The following is an 8,302-nucleotide window of genomic DNA, read 5'->3' as shown; positions in this document are numbered from 1 at the left end:
GTCATCAAATGAGAGTGTGGAATGTACTTTCTTTCAGTGTCTCTTACAGTACAGGAAGCAGTTAATGATTTTTGCTTGTGGCTTTTTAACAGAAATAGACAGGCTCTACTGGTCTCAAAAGTACTCGGGGTTATATACTTCAACTTCTCTTCCATCTACACTCCAGTTGAAAGTCAGCCAACATGAACATACCTTCACAGAAAGCGAGAGATTGACTTCCACGTCCAACATCCACCCTGATGCAAAAGGACTCCTCATTTGTCAGTTTGTGTTTCTGGCCTTGGTTTTGTGAGCAACACCTGCAATAATTCACTGTCAAAATCATGTCGCTGCTGGGAGTCTTAAATAAAGACAGAAAATTCTGGAAATACACAGCAGGTAGGCAGCATCTGTGGAGAGAGAAACAGAGCTCACATTTCAGGTCACTGACAATCAGCCTGTAATAAAACACTTACTGACACCGCTCATGGCAGCTGCAATTCCCACAATTCTGTGCCCGAGAAACCGCTGTATCCAATGCATTGACTTTCCCAGGCACAGAGTTTGCATGTTCCCCAGGGCCAGTCCCAAGGCATCCTGATCGCAAACTTTTACCACTGCCACTTATCTGCCCATTCCACCAACCTGCCTATATCCTGTCTATATATTTAGCTCTGAAGAAGGGTCACACAGGATTGAAAAGTTAACTCTGTTTCTCACTCCATGGATGTTGTCAGAATTGAGTTTTTTCAGCATTTTCCGTTTTTATGCCTATTTCCAGTTAAAGTTTAACACCATCTTCCTCACAGTTCACAATATCTCCAAGTTTCATGAAGCCTGCAAATTTTGAAATGATGCTTTCCACACCAAGGTCTAGGCCATTCATTTATATCAGGAAAAACAGGGAACCTCACACCAACCCCTGCGGAACTCCGCTTTAAACCTTCCTCCAGCCTGAAAAACAACCATTCACCGATACCCTCTGTTTCCTGTCACTCAGCGAATATTCCATATCCATAATAAATGCACTCCCCGTCGGGGAATTGAACCCCGGTCTCCCGCGTGACAGGCGGGGATACTAACCACTATACTAACGAGGAGCTAATTTCCAACGTCCGCTGTTTTTTTTGTTTTTAATTCCATAACCATGTTGCTCCGTCCCTTTTATTCCATGAGCTCTAACTTTGTTCACAAGTCTGTTGTGTGAGACTTTATCAAATGCCTTTTGGAAATCCATGTAAACCACATGAACAGCATCACCCTCCCCAACCCTCTCTGTTACCGCATCAGAAACTCGGTGCAAACGGGAGAAGAAACCGGGAAGCGGGGGCTAGTTTGGGGCTGCACCATCGGCTTCACGGCGCCGACCCGCTCCCCTTCCCCGCGGCGGCGGCGGCGCTAAGAGTCGGTGTTAATGGGGCGACGATCACCCACATTCAGCTTCCTGGTACCGCTCCACGCATGCTCCACGCCGCAGGCGTTTTCCGGTGGCTGGGCCTGCCGCAGCTGCGCAGTGAGACCCTTCTGATGGCGATAGGGCGTATTCCCCGACCCGTGGAATTCTGGGTTATATTGTTCACCATTTCAAGAATAACAGCGCATTCGGTGATATTTGGACCCATCGCATATGTGCTACCTCTTCAGGAGCGAATCAGTCCAACTCCTCTGCTTGCACTGTAAGTATCTTCATTTCTGTATTTGTCCAATTCCCTCTTAAAAATTACATTTGAATCTAATAGCACCAGTCTTTCAGGCAACATATTCCGGATCACAGCAATTTGCAGCTGAGAGAAAAAAATGGGTTCCCTCACAACATCTTTACTTTTTTTACCTCATGATCCCGAACCTCTGTCACAGGAACAGTTTACCTTTATTTGCACTATTAAAACCGTTCATGATTTTGAACACCTCTATCAAACCTCCTCTTATCCTCAGTGCAGAAGCCAAGTACTATGCATGCTGGAAGTATGAATTAAAGATAGAAAATCGTGAAATACCCAGCATGTCAGCATTAACAAGAGACAACGTCGTTTCATCAGAACTGGCAAAAATGAGAAGTGCAATAGATTTTAAACAAATGAAAGGACTGGGGGGGGGTGTGCTGATGTGAAAGAAAGGGAAGGTCTGTGACAGTGTGGAATTAAATAGAGATTAAATGATAAGAATTGGTAGCACAGTCTAAAGTGAGCAGTAATGGAACAGATAAGAATAGAAAAAAAAAAAGGCTGTTTGGAGGAGGCATGCGTTGAGCTTCATTGGAACACGAAAGGAGACCTGAGACAGAATGATCAGTGTAAGAGCAAGTGCAGACTGAAAAAGATAGTCGACCAGAAGCTCTGATCAGAATTGGACTCACACTTGTGAGCTGAATCAAGATACTCCACAAGGTGGTTATCCTATCGCTGTTTGATCACCCCAATATAAAGCTGGCCACTGCTCTATTAAAGTGTAGAGCAGCGAATAGAGTATACTAAATTAAAAGAAGGAAATTGGTCTTTCACTTGGAAGGACTGTTTGGGGCCACAGACGATGAGAAGAGAGGAGGTAAAAGGGCAGATGTTGCAACCCCTGTGTGCACCTGAAAAGCCATGTCATGGGAAGTGAAAGGGGTGAGTCAGGAGTCGAAAAAATATAGGGGACGGTGGGGGGGTGGGGTGTCTTCAAAGTGCAGAAAAGGGAGGGGAAGGTATCTTTTGTGGTGCATCGAATCAAGGTGAAGGTAGCAGAAATGACAAGAATGAGGGTAAGGACAAGAGAAAAGCTATCATGGTTCAGGGAGTGATGGAACAGGATTAGAACAGAAGTCTGTGAAATGGGTCGGGTGCAGTTGCCCTGAAACACTGACCACAGAGATCATTAGTTCATGAAAAAGGAAGATATATTAGGAGCTCTCAAGGGAAAGGTTGCATTATCTCTCCTCACTGTTCAAGGCCCTGAATATACTGTCCAGTTGAAATAGTGATGTATGTGAGCATTCTTTTTTTTTTCAATTTATCATAATATATACATTGTTCACAATGTGCTCTGCTATACATTGGGCAGATTTTAAGTGACTGCATTATAGAATACCTGCACTCAGCCCATAAGTATGATTCCAAGCTTCCAATTCTCCATCTTTCTGTCAAACTAACCTTTCTGCCTTTGTCCTGTGGTGGTGCTCCAATGAAGCTCAACGTAAGCATGAGGAACATCCCCTCATCTTAACCAATCACTTTACAACCTCCTGGATTCAACAGTGAGTTCAACAATAACAAATTTAATCAATTTAATTGTAATACTATCTAGCAGAGTCAACATTGTTTTGTGAAAGGGAAATCATTTTTGACAAATTTATTGAATTTAGGATGTAACAAGCAGGGAGGATAAAGGAGAATGAGGAGATGTAGTGTATTTGAATTCCCAAAAGGCACTAAAAGGTGCCACATAAAAGATTACCACACAAGATAAGAGCATATGTTGCTATTGGTGATATGTTAGAATAGATAGAGAATTGGATTAATAACAGTAAAAAAAGAGTCAGGGTAAATGAGTCATTTTCAGGTTGACAAACAATAACTAGTGGAGTGGCAGGGGGATCAGTGCTGGGGCCTCAGAAATTAACATTCTATATGAATGAGTTGGATAAAGGGATCAATTGCATTGCAGCCAAATTTGTTGCTGGTACAGAGATAAGGAGAAAAACAAATTATGAGGACAAAACAAAGAGTCTACAAACGAATATAGTTATGTTTAATAAGTGGGGGGAAAATGGCTGATGTAGCATAATAGAAAAAATTGAAGATAACCACTTTGACAGGAAACATAGAAAAGCAGAATATGATATACATGGAGAGACACTGTAGAATCCTGCAGCACAGAGGGGTATAGGGGGTTTGCACAAGAATCACAAAATGTTACCATGCAATTATGACAAATAATTAGGAAGTTAAATGAAATGTTGGCCTTCACTGCAAGCGGAATGAATTATAAAAGTTGAGAAGTCTTGCTACAACTGTACAGGGCATTGGTGAAACCATAACTAGAATTTGGGGTACAGTTTTGATCCGCTTTCTTAAGGATGCATAGATTTGCATTGGAGACACTTCCCGAAAAGGTTCACAAGGCCATTTCCAGGGCTGAGGGGATTGTCTTATGGGGAAGAGTTGAGCAGCATAGTCCCATCCTCATTGGAGTTTGGAAGAATGAGAGGAGATCTTATTGATACCTATAAGATTTTGAGGGGGCTTGACAGGACAGATCCTGTATAAGTTGTTGTTGCCTTTGAAATTTTGTATCCTTGCGTCCGTCCTGAAGGGTGCAAGACAATAAACCTACGGCAGATGTCTCTTATATTCATATCAGTGAAACGGGGCTCAGAAATGGAGCAGTAACGGGACAAGTAAAGAAAGAAAAGTTGTGCTGAAAGGAAGTATGAATGGCAGAATAATGATCAGCTGTCAACACAAAAGTTGGTGGGGCTTGCCTTTGGTGGGGGATGGCATGGGGTGGGAGAGTTAATGGCAGTGGCCACATTCCGGTCTCAAATTGTTGAACTCAGTGTTGAGTCCAGAGGCTGTAAAATGCCTAACCAAAAGATGAGGTGCTGTTTCTGGAACATGTGTGGATCTTCACTGGAACACTTCAGTAGGCCATGGTCAGAGATGTCAGCATGACAGCAAGGTGGAGAATTAAGATGGCAGATCAGGGAAAGCTCAGGATCATGTTTCCAAAATAACAGACGAGCATTTTATGTGTTGATTTTAATTACAAATCATCAGATACTTCCAGCAACTGCAGTATTTGGCTTTTTTATTTACTAACTGATACAGAATATGTCCCGCGCTCAACACATTGCCAGAAAATGGTATTTTTAGAATGAACCCAAAATTCATACACAGCATCAAACTGAGATTCACAGAAGGATACAACACTTCCAAACAGTGCCAGAGACTGACAGACATGGAATTCAACCCACACTCCCATGCAATTCCACAGATAGAATGTACAGTGAATCTTGAATCCACGTACAGCACCAGAAAATGAGAGGCAGAGATTCAGAATTAATCACAAACCCACAGAGAGGAGCACAAAATGATTTCGCATAAGGCATTATGAAGTGAGAAAAAAAATAATCCCACTCTCACACAGAATCAGAGACGAACAGATGGAGCATAAACCCAACGTTCACATATTCTTAGACCATAAGATAAGACATAGGAGCAGAAATTAGGCCATTCGGCCCATCAAGTCTGCTCTGCCATTCAATCATGGCTGATTTTCAGTTAAAGAATGACAGAGATTTTCAGTTAAAGAATGATTCCCTTCCCCACGGACACACACGTTCAATACCTCTAAAAGTTACATAATGAATCCTACGTGCACAAATAGTACCAGAGACTGATAGACAAATTGATGATTCCAACGATTGGCACCATCCTCCCCCCCATCCCACCCCAGACTCATTTGCGATACCAGATAAATGCAGAGCTCCAGAGGCTGAAAGATACTGAATGAATCATACATTCTCATCCAGTTCTGACAGAAAAGTATTTAACTTCACACTCAGATACAGTACTGGAGACAGAGCTCAGCAGCATGTATTCAACACTCAAATAGAGTAAACGAGTCTTAAAATATAGACTGAATCTGACACTGTCATATAGTGCCAGAGACAGACCCATAAGTAATATTAACACATTCATATAGAATCATAGAAAGTTTATGGCACAGAAAGAGGCCACATGGCCCATCGTGTCTGCGCCAGCCAATTAATGAGGGACGCAGCCTTCTCCCACTTTCCAGCACTTGGTTCATAGCCTTGCAGGTTATGGTACTTGATATGCATATACAGGCACCTTGCCAATCAGTCGAGGGTTCCTTCCACTGATACTAGTTCAGACCGTGAGTTCCAGACCCTGGCTACCCTCTGCGTGAAAAAGACATCTTCAGCTACACTATACTCTTCCTACAAGTTACTTTAAATCTGTACACCCTGGTCACTAACCTCTTTGCGAATGTAAATAGGCCTTGCCCATTCACTCATAAATTTGTGCATCTCAACCAGATCTCCTTCCAACCTCCTCTGTTCCAAGGAGAACTACTGCAACCTACCTTACATTTCCACATTGCTGCATTTTTCCAATGCTGGCAACATCCTAATAAATTTCCTCTGTATTCCCTCCAGAGCAATTACATCCTTTCTGTAATAAGATGACCAGAGGGCACACAGTACTGAAGTTGTGGCCTAATGATTTATACAGTTCCAGCATTACCCATGCTACCCACCCCCTGCTCTTATATTCTATACTTCAGCTAATAAAGGAAATGATTCCACATGCCCTCGGAACCACCTTATCGACCTGTACAGGTATCTTCAGGGATCTATGGACATTCACTTTAACTCCCTCACTTTCTTTACATCTCTGAACATTCTCCCATTACCAGCATAGTTGTTTTGCCTTGTTTGACCGCCCTAAGTGCATCACCTCACACTTCCCCAAGTTGAATTCCAGTTGCCAATTTTGTGTGCACCTGACCAGTCCATTGATATGGGGGACAGAGCAACACAGAATGAATCCTACTTTCCACACAATACCGCTCACTGGAACAGAATTAATTCCAAACTCACACAAAGTATGAGAAGCTGAATGCTGAATAATGCTGCCAAAGTTCACATAGAACACCAGAGACATTCAGGTACAGAATTAATCCCACTTTCCCTAACAGTAATGAGGACTGATAGATACAGAATGATTCCCACGGTGACGTTCTGTACCACTGACTGATACAGAATTAATCCCACCCTCACATACAGTACCAGACATTGACCCATAAAGAAGCAATCCCACTCTCACAAACTGTTCAAAAACAAACAAAACAAAAAAATGCTGGAACAACTCAGTAGGCCAGACAGCATCTGTGAAGCGAAATACAGAGTTAACATTACAAGTCCATATGACTCTCCTTCAGCTCTGAAGAACAGTCATACGGACTCAAAACGTTAACCCTGTCTTTCTCTACGCAAATTCTGTCAGACCTCCTGAGATTTTCCAGCATTTTTTGTCTTTGTTTCAGATTTCTAGCATCCGCAGAATTTTGCCTTTATCTCACAAACTGTTCTGCAGACTGAGATACAGAATGAATCCTACACTCAGAGACACTACTTGTGACTGACAGATACAGATCAAATCTCACTCACATACAGTAACAGAGTTTGATGGATATGATATGTATCCCACATTCACATTCACTGCTAGAGACTAATTCATGCAATTTAGATTTGACAACAGTCCAGTTGTGGCATAACCCGATTTTCACACAGGAACAGGGAAATTCTGAACATAACATGACATATCTTAATACGACAGGGGGACATTATGAGACCAGGAAGAAGATACTGACCCACAGAAAACAACCAAGAACAACAGATAATATCTTCGGGCAACAGGGGACGCCTTCTGATCAGGTCACATTTTACAGAATGGAGAAGAAAAAAATTATAAGATAGATCGTATTTACACAGCCTGGAACAGATTTGCACGACAGGAAAGTATTTTACACAACAGAGAATATCTCTCAACGTTTCTACAGCAGAGAGTGCAGTTCCACAACAGAGAGCACAGCTCCACAACAGAGAGCGCAGTTCTTTTTTATTTGTCCATGGGACGTGGTCATCGCTGGCTCGGCCAGCACTTATTGTCCATCCCTAATTGTCCTTGTTCAGAGGGCATTTAAGAGTCAACCATATTGCTGTGGGCCTGGAGTCACATGTTGGCCAGACAAGTTAAGGGCGGCAGATTTCCTTCCCTGGAAGACATTAGTGAACCAATCGACAATGGTTTCACGGTCATCGTTAGACTTTTAATTCCAGATTTTTAATTGAATTCAAATTCCACCATCTGCCTGATGGGATTCGATCCCAGCGGAGAACACAATTCCAAGCCGACAGCAAAGTTGCACAGCAGCGAAGATATTTTAAAAAAGCAGGAAAGCACTTTAAACAACATCCGGAACAGCTTTCAACAAGAGTGCACATGCACAGGGAGCTCCGTTCCGCAACAGCAAATTCTTACTAACTGGAGACATCCTTATGCAAGAGAGAACACCTTTACATAAATGATGAGTCACTCGATACTCCTTTACCTTCCTATCGTCGTGTGTGTGCTGACAGTCTCTTACTGCTCTTGTGTCGTTCTCTGTCTGTTACATTCTTGTTAGTGTTACTGAGTGGAATTGTGTCGCCAGGGGGAGCAGCCGAATACGTGTCCTGCTTGAACAATGCAGAAGTGAACGTTGCTCGAGCTCAAGAAGACTAGTAAGCTTACGTAGGATGATTTCACTAGAT

The 8,302-nt window shown here is 42.6% G+C and overlaps 1 non-coding gene across 1 annotated transcript; it reads right to left on the bottom strand.

Annotated features, from left to right (window-relative positions):
* Positions 1-1,007: 1,007 nt before the first annotated feature.
* On the bottom strand, positions 1,008-1,079 carry trnad-guc. The gene has a single exon. It is a non-coding gene; the product is annotated as a tRNA-Asp (tRNA).
* Between the last annotated feature and the right edge of the window lie 7,223 nt (positions 1,080-8,302).

This window comes from Carcharodon carcharias (genome assembly GCF_017639515.1).
Source record: "Carcharodon carcharias isolate sCarCar2 chromosome 37 unlocalized genomic scaffold, sCarCar2.pri SUPER_37_unloc_1, whole genome shotgun sequence".
NCBI classification, from domain to species: domain Eukaryota; kingdom Metazoa; phylum Chordata; class Chondrichthyes; order Lamniformes; family Lamnidae; genus Carcharodon; species Carcharodon carcharias.
The sequence above is the reverse complement of the archived record's forward strand: the minus strand, read 5'-3'. Positions and strand labels throughout refer to the sequence as shown.